The sequence below is a fragment of the Sceloporus undulatus genome, chromosome 8, assembly GCF_019175285.1.
Source record: "Sceloporus undulatus isolate JIND9_A2432 ecotype Alabama chromosome 8, SceUnd_v1.1, whole genome shotgun sequence".
Lineage (NCBI taxonomy): Eukaryota > Metazoa > Chordata > Lepidosauria > Squamata > Phrynosomatidae > Sceloporus > Sceloporus undulatus.
The window spans coordinates 11,533,138-11,552,087 of record NC_056529.1 but is presented as its reverse complement, the minus strand read 5'-3'; the positions used below and the strand labels follow the sequence as shown (position 1 = coordinate 11,552,087).

General features: G+C 40.0%; 1 protein-coding gene across 5 annotated transcripts in view; it reads left to right on the top strand.

Moving 5' to 3' along the window:
- Positions 1-18,950, top strand: part of ZNF536 (zinc finger protein 536) — a 476,434-nt gene that overhangs the window by 63,543 nt on the left and 393,941 nt on the right. For all 5 annotated transcript variants that reach the window (XM_042438482.1, XM_042438485.1, XM_042438483.1 and 2 more), the window contains exon 2: positions 5,125-5,199. The gene's annotated coding sequence lies outside the window, so the exon portion shown is untranslated. The remainder of the gene's footprint in view (positions 1-5,124; positions 5,200-18,950) is intronic.

Genomic DNA, 18,950 nt, shown 5'->3' with positions numbered 1-18,950 from the left:
TGTGTAGAACTACAGTGTGTGTGCCAAGGCACTGGGTTGATAGTTACTCATGATGTAAGACATCAAGACAGGCATGATTCACTACCAGTTTGGATGGAACTAAGCGAGACTAAAATAATGAAGTACCTAAAGTCGAATGTATATTAAACTATGATGATGTTGGACATATATAACATATAATCCATCAAGGCATATCTAGCCAACCAAGCATTTACAGAAATCCATCAGGGACTCAGTAAACTACTTTTCCTTTCTGTCAGCATGATATTTTTGAAATTGGTATGTCAGATACTTGTAAGACCATAAGACCTAGCTAGTAGACTATGTTTGGCTTTGCATGGACTTAGTATTATTTTGATGTAAATATTTCTTTGTCTGGAATAGAGTTCTCAGGTTGATGATATGCTGGAATTATCTTTGAGCTACAGTTGCTCTCCTACATTCATGGGAGTTAGGGGCATGACAGTGGAAAAACCATAACTATAAATAAATATAAACAAAAATTACAAATGCTATATTTTTAAACTAGAGAGGACACTTCTGTAGGAATCTCAATGTCCTCCATTGTGACTCTGTGCTCAACCTCTGCCAGAAGTCATAGAGGCAACATATTAATCAAATCCATGAATCATCAAATTTGCAAAGGTAAAACTAGTTAATGTGTGTGAGGGGGTGACCATATAGCTGGACTTTGGGGTGATGACTGTTGGGTGAGTGATTGGTGTAGAAATATGTGCAACAGGCAGGGGTATGGAAATAGCCATGTTAGTATTGTATTATTTGGCAGCATATACCGGGAATTTCACACAAGCAGTCTGTGATTTGGACATGTATTTCTAAAGCCAGCATTCACTCATTTTGGTCCAATCTGCACTGCAGAAATAATGCGGTTTCACATTCCTTGACTCCATCCAATAGAATCCTGGGATTTGTAGTTTACTGTGGCACCAGAGCTTTCTGGCAGAGAAGGCTAAATATATCTCAGAACTACACATCTCAGAATTTCAAAGCAGTTAAGGTGGTATAAAATTGCATTATTCCTACAGTACAGATGCATCCTTAGTCTAAGTCCAGGTTGTGTGTGTGTGTTGTTATCTTTGTTACACATACAGCTGTACGTAAATGACCTTTGCAGTGCATTAATACGCAAGAGTTAAATCAGGGCTCTGGAGTCAGTATGTCAAACTTTTGACTCCAGCATCAACTTTTTTTTACTGCCTGATTCCAATTCCAATTCCTTCATGAACGGCAAATGCGTATTAATTAAAAATAACAAATTTCCTGTAGTAAAATGGTAGCATAAGACATTTTATCACCATCACGTGGCTCATCGGGCTACTTAGATTGACAGACCATTAAATATATTTATTTGATTAAAATTTATGAACAAGAAAACTTTTCTAAAATTGTATGGCAGTAAATATGCAACACACTATGCATTTAATGTTATGAGCTTTTATTTTTGGACTTGGTACATTTCTACTGCCTCCAGCTCTTCCTGAAAAGTTTTTGGACCAATTCCATGACTCTGACTCCACAGCCCTGAGTTAGCAAAGGTTAATTTTCAGCAGTGTAAATGTACACATCCCTTAGTCATATCCTGAATAATGCTCAGAGTTGCAAGCAAACAAGGGAGGCATTGTGCAAGCCAACAGACAACATCTACTATATATTATCATCATTTTATTTTATTTTTATCTGCTGGAAAATTTTGAATGCTTTGCCTGAGAACTTGGGCCGTGTCTGCATGGTACAAATAACACATCCGTCTCCCCACCACCCTCCTGGCGATCAGTCCAGATTACATAAGACCTATTCTCTGATTCTGGTGAAGGCTGTCTTGATGGTGTATGGCCAATTCAGTATGATATACCACTCCTGAAACATACTGTATCTTAAAAACTCATCTTTTGCTCCATATCTTCCAGAGCTCTCCAGAACAATTCTGGGTGGCTGTTTGCAGTGTGTCCCACTGGCACCAATTGATCCCTCTGAGATCAGAATGTTGTGCCCAGCCATATGATAGATGCTGGGTTCCTCGTTTTTGGCCTCAGAAGAAGTGATTTGTTCAGCTGCCAACAGGCAGCACAGTAGGATGCATGTGTGAACAGCTGCCCAACATCGCTCTGGAATACCCAGGTAATGGGGGGACTTCGGGGAAGATTTGGGGCCAGAATACACCAGGCTGCTACTGGAATATTCTGGCCCATGTAGGCATGGCACTGGTCTGCTCATTTGAAACATAGGTTTTGTGCCACCAGCAACAACAGAATGCTTTTATATATTGGGAAAAAATGATATACTAAGGAAGGTGGTTTGTATGATATCATATCATGTTAAGTGTGCCAGGAGCTGGTGGTGGTCTATGTGAGGTTGTCCTTGTCATGGAATGCATTATGGGAGATCATGCTTTTGAGTGTATATATATATGCACGTGTGTGTGTGTGTGTGTGTGTGTGTATTACTTCCATTATAAGACCATTATTCCATTTAATAAGAAATAGTTTTTTCCCCACCAGGATAATACCCTGCATACAGAATTTCAAAGCATCTGTAATATTAATTGTTGAAGGAGGATCAATCAGCCAATTGCATGTTTGTGTAACCTCCCCCCTCACATTCATATATTTCTCCCCATGTCCAGTACATGTACATTCATATTAAAGTGCACCATCCACATGGTAATGTGCACCGTAGTGGCTTTGGGCATAGGAAGGAGAGGAGGAGAAAAAGAGTTTGAGACAATTAGAGATGACCACAATTGTATTGATTACAGCTTTGTATGGTTTGATGCATAATAAAGTGCATGCCAGTCAATGGTCTTAACATCCTGCTGGAAAACCTTCTGGGTCCCACCACACTTTTAGCTGCTAGGTGCTTTGCCCCTCCCAGACTGGGAAGTGAGGCCAACATGCCAGCCCTTGAGCTGACCAGTTGCCTATGGGCCTGACTTGCTAGGACCCTCCTTTGGAAGCAGATAAGACTTCTAGGTCTTTCCAGAAATGGATCCATACTAGTTGTAACAATATCTAAGACATGAAGGTTGTGAGGGGAGAAAAACAGCATGCATTAATATTGTGAAAACAGAAGATATTTGGTTTGGGGAAGGTGAAAATTCCAAAAGCAAGAGGCGTATTATGTCCCATTGCCATCGGTTACTAGTGGCAAAGGCAGGTAAATAGTGTAGGAAGGCAGGTGGGGAAATCGGACAAAGAGGTGAGGTATTTTGCCAGGAAAACCCTGTGTTAGGTTCACCTTAGGGTTGGCATAAGTCAGACTTAAAGTCACACACCAATGCCAAAGCTAGGTTGAAGGCAAGCATGCTATCAGAGGTTTGACCTCCAGCCCCCACTCAGAGGTACTGGTGGGGTTTCTTAAGATGTTGTCAGGTAAAGCCATCCTAGAAGATGGCACTGATGCACCCAAACCTGGCCCAGACAAGCCTGTCATGAACTAGAGATCCCTAGGTCAGGGAGAACCTAAGCAAGCTGATAGACTTGTAGTGATTTTGGCGGAATAGAATCTGTCACCCACATCTATCTAATATCCTTTGGCAACTCTTTAAGAATTGGTCATCTGGTTGCTAAACATATGTGGCACATATTTTACCCTGTAATTGGCCCTTTACAATAATCTGGGACCAAACTGAGTTGCGCCGATCCTTTCTGAAACTGAGAATTGCAGTGTTTGATAAGAACTTCAGTAACTGCAGCGCCAGGGAAATATCATTACTGTTTTATCATTCTGTTCGCTGAGCTCAAATAGAATTATCATGTGAATTGTTTCCCCTCCATCCCCTTGAGATCGCAGTTCTGTTGTGCTTTACACTTGTTTCAACCATGCCATGAATTTAGGCTGCCTTTCCCAACAAAGGTCACAGTGTGACCAGCCATAAATAGTCATCTGTGTTAACAAAACACTTTAGTCCCATCTGTAACCCATTCTGATGCAAGTGTAAATCTCATATAGACAAATATGTTTTTCAGACTGGATTTACATACATTTTATGGATTAGAATTAGACACTATGCTTTTATTATAGTCCAGGGCTAACTAGGTTAAAGGGTTTTCCTTGAACATTCATGCAGACTTTTCTTTAGAAAAGATTTTTTTCCCTTTTGCATCTTTTTCCACACATTAAAAACAAGCCCTCGCTATATAAAATCAAAGAGAAAAGGGGCTGAGAAACAACAATAATTTAAAAGCAGTACACAGACCTTGGCGTTCACAAGTTTTAAGGATTTAGAGCCTCTTTTTGGCTTTGCGAAATTAAAAGGTTAGCTATGAATAACCACAATCATATCTTTTCTTTTGTCCATATTTAATTCAAATGAGATTGCTCCATATTGACTTCTAATGCTAAAAGGCCACCCATCATGGAATCCCTGCAGCCAATGAAGCAAGCAAGTGAATGCTTTCTTAAATGATGCTAATCAGTCTAGAGAGGCTTGCCCTCTATCCCCATCAGTATTCCGTAATTCAGATGTGCTGATAACCTGAAATTGAATGTGTCAGTATGCAGACATGTGAAGAAAAAAGGAAACTAGAAGGCAAAAGAGACAGCTAGAGAGACAATGTCTATTTGTGATCCCCCCCCTCCTTTCAGAGTTGAGATGGAAAAAAGGAGCGTTGCAAGTTGCTCTCAAAATTTTTATTGCAAGCTTTAAGGAGATGTGTTAAATGAATAAATAGGCTAGACACTTCATTTCCATAAACTGCCTGGCAAATAATAATGAAGATTTCTTTTTTTATTAAAAAAAAAAAAAGAAACACAGAAATGCATTTTTAAATGTGAGATCTTTATATTTGTAAAACTCACTGTTCAGATATTAGCATTTCAAGCTAAAATTTGGAAAACAATCTTGCCATTGTTGTGAAGAGGAGTGCCTGCCTCTGCTGTGTCTCCAGCCATCTGTATTAAAATTGTGTTTATCAAAATGCTGGTCAAATTATTTAAAGTAGATGTGGTGTTAGATTTACGCAGGCGTTATGGACTTCAGAAGCAACAAGAGATGTAATGATTTGTTGATGTTTTCAAACATTGACTGACTTTCTGCATGTATGTGCATATATTGGAGGGAATTCTGTTCAGTAAATTTGATGTATGCTTTTATTTCTTTGTCAGATTTGCTTCTCACCTTACCTCCAAGAAGTTTAGGATGGTGTAAAATGGGCAAGATCATCACAACCACATTGTAAGGTAGGTTGGCAGAAGCACAGACTTGTATCTGGGTGTCTTTGGTCCAATACTGTGTATGTTTTTGTGTTGTCTGTCATTAGATAAAGTATGGTTGAAGATTTGAAGTGGAGAAGTATCATTCGAATGGCTATTATGGTATTAGAGCTGTCATATGAGGCAGAGGTCTGGGAGATAAGCATTTAATCCCAGCTAATTCATTTCTTCTGTGAGGGTGGATACACAGGTTGTATTTCTAGTGAGTACACATTGCAGTATCATAGGTATGTATATATGATCAATACATATTGTGGAAACTGTAGTCACACGCATTTGTCCATGGCTGGCATCCAGAGTGAATGCATAGTTAACCAAAGTCGTGGAGATATTTCAAGCACCACCATTCAGTGAATGTGTAAAGCAGGGTTGATACTTATACCTATTAAGAATGTAGAATTTGGAACATCCTTGAATGGTTTTGTATTTGCAGGTACCTTGGCATCACACACTTCACATGTTGGCGTTGTGAGACGAATGGGTGTGATGGTTATAGATGGCATGGAGCAGAGTGAGATCTCATAAAACTCAAGAGCGGTTTGATATTAAAGATGGTGACATATTAATTGTCATCAAACCAATTTATTAGCTAAGTAAGACTAATATGGATTGGATGAAAATGAATATGAAAGGCCGGTGCCCCTGTTCTTGCATAAGTATTTAAGCAGAGCAGAAGCTCACTACAGGAAACAAGATAGAGGTACTTTTGAGCATTCACATTATCCGAAACAATTAACTCTAGCTAGATTTCTACTTTGACTGGACCCCTGCCTTGTAGTTTATTGTGGTTAATCTAGCTCTGCTTGAATAGGTTCTTTCTTTTTCTTAGTATGCCGATAGTGTAGAGCTCTTACTTTCTTCATTTTTCCATCTATAGCAAAGGAGATGTCAATAATACATTAAAATAAATTAATAGCTTTCATTGACATGTCCAGAAAGATAATGCTGGTAGATTTTCTTTCTCCCCACCCATTAGACACTTCCAATGTGAACGCATGTGATGGAGAAATTATGGCAATAAGTCAGTAACTTTCATGCTCAAAGACAGTAGCAGATTTGCTCCCCCTCTCCTCTGTCTGAGGCATTTTAAGAGGCCTGTCCATTTTGAGCACTGCGATTCAAAGTGCCAAATGGGGCAGTATGGTCTTAAATGCGCAAACATAAAATGACTGAGTGCATCCCACGCAGAGGAACAGGAAGGAGTCCACATATGCATATTAGATCAGTGGGGACCTCTTAATGTGTCTGCTTGTTTAGTAAGAGCATGAACTTGTTTCTCTACCTTTGGGGAACTTGGGATGAACATTAATCTCTAAAAATATAAATTATACTGATGAAAGACATAAAGTGAGCACAATGGAAATGTAAGGTTCTTATCTCACCATGTGACTGAACACTTGGACTCATTAAACATAATGTCATTGATTGGCTGGTGCAAAAAAAAATGGTCTGAAGGTTTGAATATATTTGCTTATATTGACATAGAGACACAATGCTTGGAACCGAGGCTCTGTTTACATGCGATCGCTTACTGTAGTTCAGAGCTAGAGTGCCTTCTTGCTAATTCTGTCTAATTGAACTGATTTTATTTGATTATTTCATGCACACATACTTGTATGCAAGCATGTGTGCATATGCATGTGCGTGCACACACACATGCATACAAAGATACTGCACTGATAAAGAAAGAACTCTGGTTAAATAATCCACTTTTGTCTGACAACAGAATCGGTTATAGAGGTGCAAATATGCAGAAAGCTATTTGGAAATGCATCCTCGTAGTTGTCAGGTTTTATTATGCAGGAAGGTGTCATGTTTGTTACGAAGCTGAGTGCAGATGGCAGAGTGGAAGAAATGGATCACTAATTTTAACAATGATTAATGAACAGAGATAGAAAATGAATTACATTGGACTATTGGAGGCAAGGAATATTTTTGAGAAAATTTTGACTCATCTGCTCTGCTGTTCTCTGTAAATTATTTTCTGAAATTCTATATGTTGTCAACAGTTGACTGCATTTTCCATTACTGTCTATTTCTGTTCTTAAGTACTTTTGTGTTATTAGAGATACATAATTTCAAAATACCAATACATTCCTGATTACTTAGAGGAAATATATGTAAGACTATGAATGTTCCAAAGACCCTAGCCATAAATATCCTGTTTTATAATAATCTTCCTTCCTTCCTTCCTTCCTTCCTTCCTTCCTTCCTTCCTTCCTTCCTTCCTTCCTTTCTTCCTCATCTCATCACTGCATTAAGAATGTTTGGTGTGAGAAGAGAAATAGATGTGGGAGAGGTGAAATTATTCAGAATGCCGATGAATAAAAATACATATGCAAAAGTTTTAAAGTATATATGTCATGGAGGCAGGCTTTATTTTGTCATCTGTCTTCTAGCCTTAAATGCCTACTTCTGCTTTTGTCCATTCAGATAGTTTCATCTAACCTGGAGCTCTTTCACACTACACAATTACATTGTTATTTTCTCTTGTGTATCCTCCAACTGTCCCAACTTTCATCCCAGTTTTTCAGCTGCTTCTACACTGTCCCAGTTGGTCTCTTCCCACTTTGTGCCTTTGTCTTCATCTTACTTGACTCACAGCAACACAAAAGTGCAACAGTACTTTGCATTCAATTAACTGAAGAGAGAGGAGAGGAGGGAGCTGAATCTTGCCTTCCCAGTAAGCTCAGGCAAAAGCAGACTGCTGCAGCCTCTCCTAGCTTATGTATTCTTCCCGACTGATAATTTTTGCCATCTTGACCACACACTGATGTGATTTGGCCACACATTGCCAAGTGTTCATCTGGGAAAGGTTGGAAGATAGGCACTTTATCTGCTGTGGCAACATTTTGTGGAGTCCTAGAGCCTGCAGTCTGGTGAAGTATTTAGAAACCTTCAGCTGAGAATGCTGAATTTTCATCCTTAAACTGCAAACAACAGGATCCTATAGAGTGGAACCATGACAGTTAAAGTGGAATCATACTGCTATACCTGTAGAGTGTGAAAGTGCCCCTGTTTTAACCTGGCTTCCTTTCCCCTCCAAAAAAGGCTTTAGTCTACATCGGTTATGAATCTAATAAATGAACCTAGTATTTGTCCATTTTGATCAATGGAGGATTCATTAAAATAAAATCCTTGTTCTTAGTTAATAATATGATCCAGCCATCAAAGCCATAGCAATTGGGAAGGTGAACTGGGTTCCTGACCAAGCAGAGAATTTAAAAAATGACTTCCTTACTCAGAGTGTACCACTTTTAGTCTCTGCAGTATTTATTTTTATACTGTCTAAGTCTATTTGTCTATATTGCTTACATCTGAAAATTTCAAATCAGTGTGCAATAATAACAAAATACAGAAGAGAAAAGCTATATAAAATGAAGACAATGCATTTACATTAAGCCAGTAAAGTTGTGGTGCTCTTTATTATTTGTTTGTTTTACATACATTTTTCACATGGTAGAAGGGATAGGATGGCCATTCATGTATCTCTCCTGCCCCCAGAAAATAAAAAGGGGAACAAAGGAGACAAAGACTTTCATTAAATATGAATGTGCTTATCCATGTGTACATATGCAAAATTAGGAATAATTATTGCAGTTTAGAAAAACATAAAGTAATCTCAACCTACAGGTAAGTGGTAAGTGGTCCATTAGCTAGTTGTTGATGTAGATTCTTAAGGCTCTTTATGCTACTTCTCATGTTTTCTTTTCTTTAATCTAAATTTGAACTGAATATACTTTTAGATTCAGAATCCCTCTAAATAAGACCACTATCCCGCAAGAACTCTTCACACAGAGGACTGCTGTTTCTAAAGTAGATGCCCACTGCTTACGAAGGGGCTCTCTTAGTTTGATTCTTAAATGGAGGATCAAAAGCCCTATATGTATTTAAGGTATTTATAGAAAGTCTTTCAGACTGAAAGCAGGCATCCATGATGCTGACAAAAAGTAAAATTTAATACAGATTACACATATTATTTTTTAAACGCAATGATGATTTTTGAAGACTCCCAGGCAGATGGGGTGAGGATGATGATGCAAAATGTTCACCTTGTGTATGTGTGTGTGTGTGTGTGTGTGTGTGCATGCTCATGTGCATCATACCTCCATTGATTTGGGGGAATCAGTCTTAATTAATCCTCTGTTGTCCCATTTTTTCAGCTGCTTTTAAAATGTTCCACTTTCTTCTCTCACTTCCTCCTTTGTCTTTGTCTTATTTCAGTTGCTGCAAACTGAGTTCGAAGTGCAAAAAGTAGTTTGCACTTCACTAATTCAGTGAAGGAGAAGGGAAAAGCGAAGGGAGGAGAGGAGAGGAGGAATCTTGCCCTCCCCCATAAAGTCAGGCAAAACAAAAACTACTAAATCCTCTCGTAGTTGGTGTGGTCTTCTTCACTAATAACTTGTGTGGTCTTGACCACACGCTGATGTTGCATGGCCACACATGTCCTGGTTTTCATCTATGAAATGTTGAAGGATATGTGTATGTACACAATATTAACTATATTGGTGTGACACATATAAGTTTATCACACAGGGCTCCTGGCACGCAAATGGAATGGTACAAAAGGGGCTGGGCATGGAACGGAACGGGTGAGGAACGCATTTTACCGCACACCAGAATGCCACCAGAAGTCTCCGTTTCATTTCATTCCCCATCCGTCCCAGAGGAGGCGATTTTTGAGAACTGTTCAGAACAGTTGCCTACATAGAGAAAGCCGAACAGCTTGCAAGAAGGAAGATTGTGTTTTACTACTTATAAGAGAAATGGAACAGGGACTTCTGGTAGTGGTGGAGGCATTGTGGTGTGTGGTAAAATGTGTCCCCTACCCATTCCGTTTCCCTTCCTGGCCCCTTTTGTACCGTTCCATTTGCATGCCAGGTGCCCTGTGTGATAAACATATGCATCTAGTTCATAGCTAATAGTTAATTTGTCATTAACTCTGTTGGAAACTACATCATTTATGACCCGTTTTCTCATATTAACACTAAACTTGTATGAATTAGTATCTGGACCTGCCTCTTTTTCAATGAAGGCATCCATAAAGATCGGAATCTCCTAATATGAGAATATGAGAGCCATCTTGTAAATGGTTACTTGGTCATTCAACTTTAGCAAGTAGAACTCACTTTTGGGCAACTAAACAGAGAAACCTTACAAACTTAATGTTTACTTTAAAGCTTCTTTTAGGCTTTGTATAGACAATCTGGTTAGTAAAAGTATTTGTCTAGTGACCTTTCTGGACTTAATAGTACGACAATCTTAATAATTGCTGCCATTGCTCAAATGACACATAGTGGGGAGTTACCTGTCGCTTTGAAAGTTTCAGACCTGATTCCTCATAAGCAATATGGCATTAAGTGACCAGTCCTTGTTGTTGTTTGCGTTCAAGTCATTTCTGACTATGGTCACCCTAAGGTGATGCTATCTTGGGGTTTTCTTGGCAAGATTTGTTCAGAGCAAGTGTCAGGTTTCATTGCCTCAGTCTGAGGGTGAGAGTGCATGACTTGCCAAAGGCCACCCAATGAGTTTCTGTGGGCAAGTGTGGATTTGAACTTTGGTCTCCAGGAGTTCTAGTTCAACATTCAAACCATTATACAATGGTGGTTCTCAGTCACTTATGGCTTATTTATAGTTACACCTTGTGAACAGAAGACCTCGCTGTGATCTTCACAACGTATTAAAGAAGACTCTTCTTTCTCCCCTTTTCATCGTTCTGTTCTGGGCATATAGTCAGGCATAAAGATTGATCTGAAGTTTATTCCTAGTTTGAAATAGAAGATGGGATTGTGATTTCTTTTACAATTCTTTCTACGTGGCTGCCTCAGGATTGCTAAAACAAAAGCTGAAGAAAAATTTAAACATCTTTATGAATGATTCGGTGTCTAGTATTTTGCATGTAATTATGGTCCTGATGGGAACATATTTTAGAAAAACAACTACGGGAACAATATGAATCCTGCTCAGGTTACATAGCATATGCTAAACACTGAGAAAACATACACAGTGCTTTAGTGAACAAGGTAGGGAAATGCTCCAGGGAGCCAATTTAGAATGTGACTTAAGGCAAGCATTGCTTTTTGTGCCTTTTCTCCCTAAACAGATAAAATAGCAGCATTACTTGGCTTTCCCATGTAGGAGCGAGAGGTGACCCATTCGGGGACAGCATCTACATAGAATGAACATGCAAGTGGCTCAAATGCTGAAGACCCTCCCCTCCTTTTTGGAAAGTATAATGTTAGAATCTCCTTTCTGACATGTGAAGCATGGTGTGCCTCACCTCTGATAATATATGTACATGGTTTATTCCAAACTATCCTAGCTTGGGATCAGAGAAGGTTCTTCAGAATGAGGGATCCAAGCACTGGGGCTTGTAAGTCAGTAACACAATCCACAGCAGAAGTGCAGTAACTATTAGGATCATCTGGCAGGTTGATAGTCAAGGCAGGACATCTTCACCACTGTTTCTGTCCTTCTGCTGGGACATGATATTTTGTTGTTAACTACCCTCAAGTTATCCTGACTCATGGCAACCCTGTGGATGAGACATCTCCAAGATCCCCTATCCTCTATTTTCTGTTATGCATGCAGACATGCTGACACGGAAGTGCACATTTCACCAGCCACTGAATAATTTGGGGCATGACCGTTCATGCTTTTCCCTACCCTTGGGGGGGGGGTGTGGGTGGGCAGAATCAAACCACCATGGATGGGGAAAGTCCACCATATAGATTTCCCTGACAAACACTATCAGATGCTGTACACTAGTTTTGTAATTGTAACAAAACTTGAGATTTTTCTCAGTAGGATTGCCATAATGCCGGGATAGACTTGTCAAAACACATCAAGGCAGATATCATGGACTGCCAAAAAGATAAGTGAATGTGCATTAGAGCAAATCAAACCTGAACTCTCCCTAGAAGCCAAGATGACTAAATTGAGAGTGCCATACTTTGGATATATCACAAGAAAGCAGGACCCGTGAGAAAAGACATTGGTGCTTGATAAGGTTGCAGACAGTAGGAAAAACAGAATACCCCATTGCCAGTTGTCAAGGAAGCCATGGTCCTGAATTTGCAAGACTTGAGCAGAGTTGCTAATAAGAGGGTGACTATGAGGTTTCATTCATATGTCAAAGTCACAATTAACAACAACATGATTAAATATTATTGGATGTCCAAATAGGGACAAAAATACCAATTTCTTTTACATTTACATTAAAACCTATACTATATATATGACAAATAATAGGTAGAAATTAATGCTGAAGTTGTTGAAATGTGTGGAGACACACAACTGAGTTTTATTACTTCCATTTCGTTCGTATTAACACATGTAATAGAAATGAGAGAACTAGGAGAGATTTCAAAGGCATCCAACTTCCAACTTGTGTCTTTGAAAATCTCCCCTGTTGTTATCAATAAAACTACTTCTGTGAAGCTGCTAAAAGTAAATGTTGATCCCATTATTATTCCTACTATGATTATGGAATGTTCGCTTTTTAAACTATTGTAAGTTACTCCACTCTTCAATTCATCTAGTTGTATTATGAAAACAGAGCAAATTTCACAGCAGGTCCACTGCGTGAATGAATCCAGTTATAAGCATTTCTTCCCCAGGATCAGAGCTTTAATTTTGAATATGTTGTCTTTAGCCTCGGAGTATAATATACTGTTTGGTATACAATAAACTGACAAACACAAAGGACATTTAAAATATTCTATTCTGTAGAACCTGCTCTGTCTCTCTTCTTTATTAATAGGTTTCAAAAGCATTGATTGATAAACTGATAAATTGTTTCTTTCCATTCACAGTAAAAATGTAAAATTAAACAGCATTTTAATTAGAAAACATATTTGGGGTACCCATGTTGGCCCTACAGAAAAATATTAGAAAATCCAAAATCTACAAAAGAGCAACACCTTTACTGGCCAACTAAAATGTAGGAAATGCATCATGCAAACTTCAAAATTTCACTGGCATCTTTATCAAGCAAAGATGTTAAAAATCATATAGGAGGGGAAAAAAGGTGATGATAGAACCACAGGCCTACATTCTGTCTCAGAGTGCAACTACACTGTAGAAAATAATTCAGTTTGACACCACTTTAACTCTCATGGGTCCATCCTGCAGAATCCTGGGGTTTGTAATTTTGTGAGGCATCAGCACTCTTTGGCAGAGATGGCTAAAGACCTTGTGAACTGACAAATCCCAAGATTCCATAGGATGGAGCCTCAATACTCAAAGTGGTATCATACTGCATTACATCTACAGTGTAGACGCACCTTCAAATGTTACTCTTTTGCCGGTTAAGATGGCATTGAGGGATTTTTGTGCAGGCAGAGGCCACTTCTTCTTGGCCATGTGAGGATCAGGGACAAAGGGAAATAAAAGACAGGTAATAAACAAATCACATGCTCTCAGCCTCAAGGGAAAGCAATGGCAAATCTCCTCTGAACAAATCTTGCCAAGAAAACCCCATGATAAGTTTCGCCTTCAGATCGCCATAAGTCGGAAGTGACTTGAAGCCACACAACATATGCTCACAGTAAAATTTTGATTCCATTAGCAACAGAAAAGTAACTTCTCTTGAGAACCAGCTGTGTCTATCCTGTGCAATGCTGACTGCTCCTTTCTTCGGCAGAGAACACTGCATTTCTTAAGGAGTATCTGTGCTCTGACATCTTTATCTGTATCCTCAAATCCAGGTAACATACTCAGTGACATATTCACAGTTACCCCTGAATAGGTTTCCTGGATTTGGACTTAATTCTTTGAGGTTTTTACCTCCAATGAATATAAAACACCAGTACGCAGTAGGAATGCACTTTCATAATTTGCCTTTACACAGATCTGATTGCCACAGGTTTTGAAAAACAAAACAAAACCCAAAACCAAAGTAGTTTATTTGAATATAACATCTACTTCAACAACTACAACTACTATCTGCATTAGCATTGTTACAATTATGCTACTAATACTGGCCCAGTGTCTTACCACAAACTGGGAAATTTGCAAAAAAAGGCCTGTCATCCTTCTGTTACTTCAGGTAAATAACTGATTGACCTTTGTGGCATACTGATACTTCACTAATCAGAACCTGAAATCTGTATAACAACACTTCATTTACTTGATAGACAAAAGAACAATTGCTCTTGAAGTAATGTGATTTCTAAATAGACGCTGCCTGTCAAAAATAAATGCATTAGAAGTAAAATGTAGCTCAAGGAGACAATTAGCAAACAGAGGTGACACTGTAAACAGGTGCACCCATTATTCCCAAAGCTTGTGGCAATATATTCACATCTTTTAGACTGATGGAAGATCATGTGACAGTTCGGTGAATTATCTATCTGTATCATCTGACTGATGGAGCTCTCTACAGTTGCAGATCATTTAAAAATGCACCCTGCAAATTACATAGTAGCTGGGGAAAAAATACAGGTTCTTTCCTTGCTTTTTTCTTTTCTTGTCATTTCATTTTGTTTAATGAACAACCCTTTTTTGGGTAAAGGTTTTTGCTGCATTACTCATTGATTGCTGAAGTGTGGCAGTTTCTGCTTCAGAATCCTCTTTCTTTCCTCAGTTTTCTTTCCTTTCCTACCTCCAATAGTCTGTATTCTTTTCCCACTGGGCATACTCACTCTTTACTGTGTTTTTAAGGGTATGTGTATCTACTCCCTCCCCCTCCAGATTTATTTTTAAGTACTTTTACAAATCTTAAGGTTTGTACTTTTACAAACCTGATCTAATGATATTGCCCTCCTTTATGTGAACAGTGCTACTTTGATTTTGGAGGAACTGGCACCTAGAAAACTGAGATAGGGTTCAAATCTGTGCTATTAAAACTGCTGGTCTGTGGGCTGATGCTGGTCCATGGGATATTGGCTGCCAGGACCTAAAGGCACCAGGTCCTGTCTGAGATAGAGGAAAGACCTATGGCCAATGTAGGATCTCAGACATTAGATCCACAGTTAATTCCATCTCTACGACCTTTTGTATTTCGCAGATGTTTTTCTTCAAAGGGCAGTTATCAGCAACACAAGGCATAGGTTTATAAAAAATGTTTTTAAAAAACTTCTGTTAAATCCTAAATATAGTTAACATTTCTTTATTTGATTTTTTCCCTATTAAATTGATATGGGTCTTTATTATTTCAAGCAACCCTGGAGCAATCCTGTTTTTGGGGACATTGCAGGGGTTACATTATAGTATGTACTTGGCTTCAGAAGTATGCCTGGACATGTGGATGGACATGAGTACTGGTGGAGGAAGGAGAAGACATTTGTTGGGGCCAGAGGCTGGTCCTTGTCCTACTGCTCAAGAACACTTGGAACAAGCCTAGAAGCAGTCCTGGAGTCAGTCAGTGGCTGGTGAAACAGAGCTGTACCAGGCAGACAAAGTAGCTTCCCTCGTAATGATGCTGATGGAGACTTACGCTCCACCAATGTGGTGTAGGCTCTTGACCAAAATTAGCTGAGAGTACATTCTGTTGAAAGTTTTTAGGGTAGCTCAGTACAAATGATCACTCTACACTTTTAAGATTTGTTGCCTGGGAGGCCGGCGCTATAAACCACAAGAGACCATGTTGGAAGAAAGGCCACAACTTTATTAACATAATCAAACCAGAACAGTAGGGTTGGCACAAAGCATAAGGTTAGGATCTGAAGCATCGACTAACCCCACGGTTAATCGATAAGCAGCATGCCTGGTGACCGCCAGGCATTGGGATGACCTAGGGGCTAAGGAACGCCAACTGGTCGTCATAACACCAGGCGCTCTCTAATTCTCAAAGCCCCTAGTCACCGGGAGGCATAATCAAGTTGTGGCCTCCGCAATGGCCACAACGCAAGCTCTGCTCGCCCCCGGGTCCCTATTGAATCCCAAACCAGCACTCCATAGCCCTGGTATCCAAACCAACCAGATCCTGGCCTATGCTGCCGCCCCAAGTTGTGACAACAAACCCAGCACCCAAGCGGAGGGTGGGTGGGAGAGCCGAGTGGCAAATGGCTGTGGGGCCTGGCCGCATGGCCCTTATATAGGCCAAGGCCCTACCTCGTCACCTGATGGTGAGGCTCCTCCTCCAGGGCAGCCCAGTCAATAGGCTGCCCTGGAGGACCGGAAGCCCATCATCGAGACTTCCTCCGCCCCTACCAGAGCAGCGCGGGCGGAAAGGGAAGACCCTTCTGCCCAGCGCCACCAATCAGGGCGGAGGGCGACCCCAACCCGGAAGTTGGGGCCAGGGAGCCACGCCGGCTCCCTTCAGCAAAGTGGCCGGCCCACGCAGTCGGGCAGCTGCTTTCTTTGTGGGTAACATAACATGCATTAGTGAGCTCTCTGCCCATGCTTCACTCTGCCTTTTGTTTGCATTAGACAGATGAGTTGCAAAACAGTGAAAAAGAGATACGTTCCAAACTTCTGTTGAGCTTTTAAAAATATATAGTCAGTGACAATCATTTGTGAGTCATTACCATTATCATGGAATAAATGATAGAGATTAATGTAGTTTCCTACATTCTAGCTGCAGGCAGTAGAAAAATACTGTTTTTGGCCTTTAATATTCATGCTTAGAGTGTGCCAATGGAAGAAGGTGCAAGTGCATTAAATTATTACTAAAGATGAAATGTTTCTGATTTGCATTATCCATTGCATAAACCAGTGCAGAACTGGTGTGGAAGTCCCATAAATTGTTATGAATGCACCCTTTAGTTCAGAGATGTAGATCATGATCCCGTGGGTCTCATGTGCTACTGATATATTCTTGTATGGCCTTTGAGCCCAACAGAACTTTACCAACCTCCCCTCCCGAGTTCAAATTAAATAAAATCAACTAAACATATTTTTTACTGAAAATTGTGCTGAGGCATTACATTCTAACACTTAAGAACCACTTATTTTTCCACAGCAGAAAATTGCCTTAAAATAGATTGGAATGAAACTTATAGTTTCTGAAAATGGTGGCAGGCATGCTCTATGCAGGATCGGAAGGATCCAGAAATTGTCCTCTCACCCTCCACTCATGCCTTCCCCTGCTTTAGTTACTCAAACAGAAGTTAGACATGACTAGTGCTTACCATTTCTCATGGGTATGTAAAGTAGTGTAGAGATTTGTCCTAAATATTGGTGCCTGCTGTGCTGTTTTGAAGTAGTAATTGCCAAAGGGACCAAAGAACCATATCAACAGGGGTAATTGCTCTGGAAAAATCTCTCAGTTGCATACTCTCTCTGTCTCTCTTCAGGGTCATCTTCTTTCATAGACACCGTAATCTATCTAGAAAGGCAACATGTTGAACTGATTTTAGTCTTTTATGCTGATAAGGCATACCAGATCTACTTGTTCACTATAGACAATTATATACACACAGAGAGGGTGCTGCGAATTCCCAGCGCAAACGTTTATTTACAGAGCCACAATTCTTGGCATTCCATAGACAGTCAGAATTACTGTTAAAACAAGGTCATAATATATAGACACACACACACACACACACACACACACACACACACACACACATACATAGTGTGTGTGTAATATTTACTGTGGAGTGTGAATGGTTCTGTGACTCTAGTTCATATCATCTGTCACTATTGGTTGATGGGAATTGTAGGTCAACTGTGGAGGGATACAGGTTGTACTTCTCTTTTACTGTATTTAAGAATGCAACAGGGAGAAAATTATGGAACACCTTAAGATTGCCTCTCAGGTGCAATGGTTTGCACAGGGATGGCATGTTTGATAGGATGGAAATGACAGGGTCCTTAGGTGGGAGTGACCATGTTCTCCTGGAGATTGTCATACAGTGGAAAGGCGAAGCCAAGCGTAGTCAAACACCCCTCCCCACCAACTTGAAAGGCTTTGCTTTGTGGGAGGGGACTCTTATGAGCAATCGTATCCCCTGTTCCAGAGATCTACCAGCGCTTCAACAGGATCATCTGCCAGTGCAACAGGGAACTCCCTAAGAACCATCAGGAATCCATCTGGGTCCATAAGCCTCCTGGGATGGACCATCTTAGTCGGCTCCCAGCGACAGGCCCGCTGTAGCAAGCACCCAGCCTTTATCCCCTTCCCAAGGGGAACAGGTGTTCCTGGCTGGGTACCTGGGGCCTGGTTCTGGCAGAAAGCAGTCTTTGAGGCTAGTAGTCTTAAAAGTTGGACTACATGGCCTTTTTGGTCTCTTCCAACTCTATGATTCTGTGGTTCGATGATTCTATATTTGCCACTCAGAATCAGCATACCAGTCATTATGAGTGATTACTCCTATAAAACATATTATTATTATTATCTAATTTGGTTTGGCAGGATCTGCACAAACAGTTCGACAAGCATTGAACAAAAGCAGCACAAACCCCCCCCCCCCAATAAGAAATGCCACTTCTTTAAGCAATTTCCTGTTCTTCCTCTTGTTGCACACCTCGATTGTTGCTTAAAGTGATATTTTATGTTGATGCTGTTGATATGACGCTCAAGAAGACAAATAAATAGTTGTAATGCTTGTCATCTAATAGTTAAGAACAAGAGTGAAGGGATGGAGGTGCAGTCAAATGTTCAAGTTTGGTCCATCAGGAAAGGGCAGTATGCCTTCTGTAGTGCAAAACACAATTTTTACAGCTGCATTAATTCTGATAATCTTGTTTGGGAATCTTCTTGAGGAATTATACTGTGGTGCTAATTTAGGTGCTATTCTACCACAGGAGTAAATTAAGGTAGCCCTGCTTTC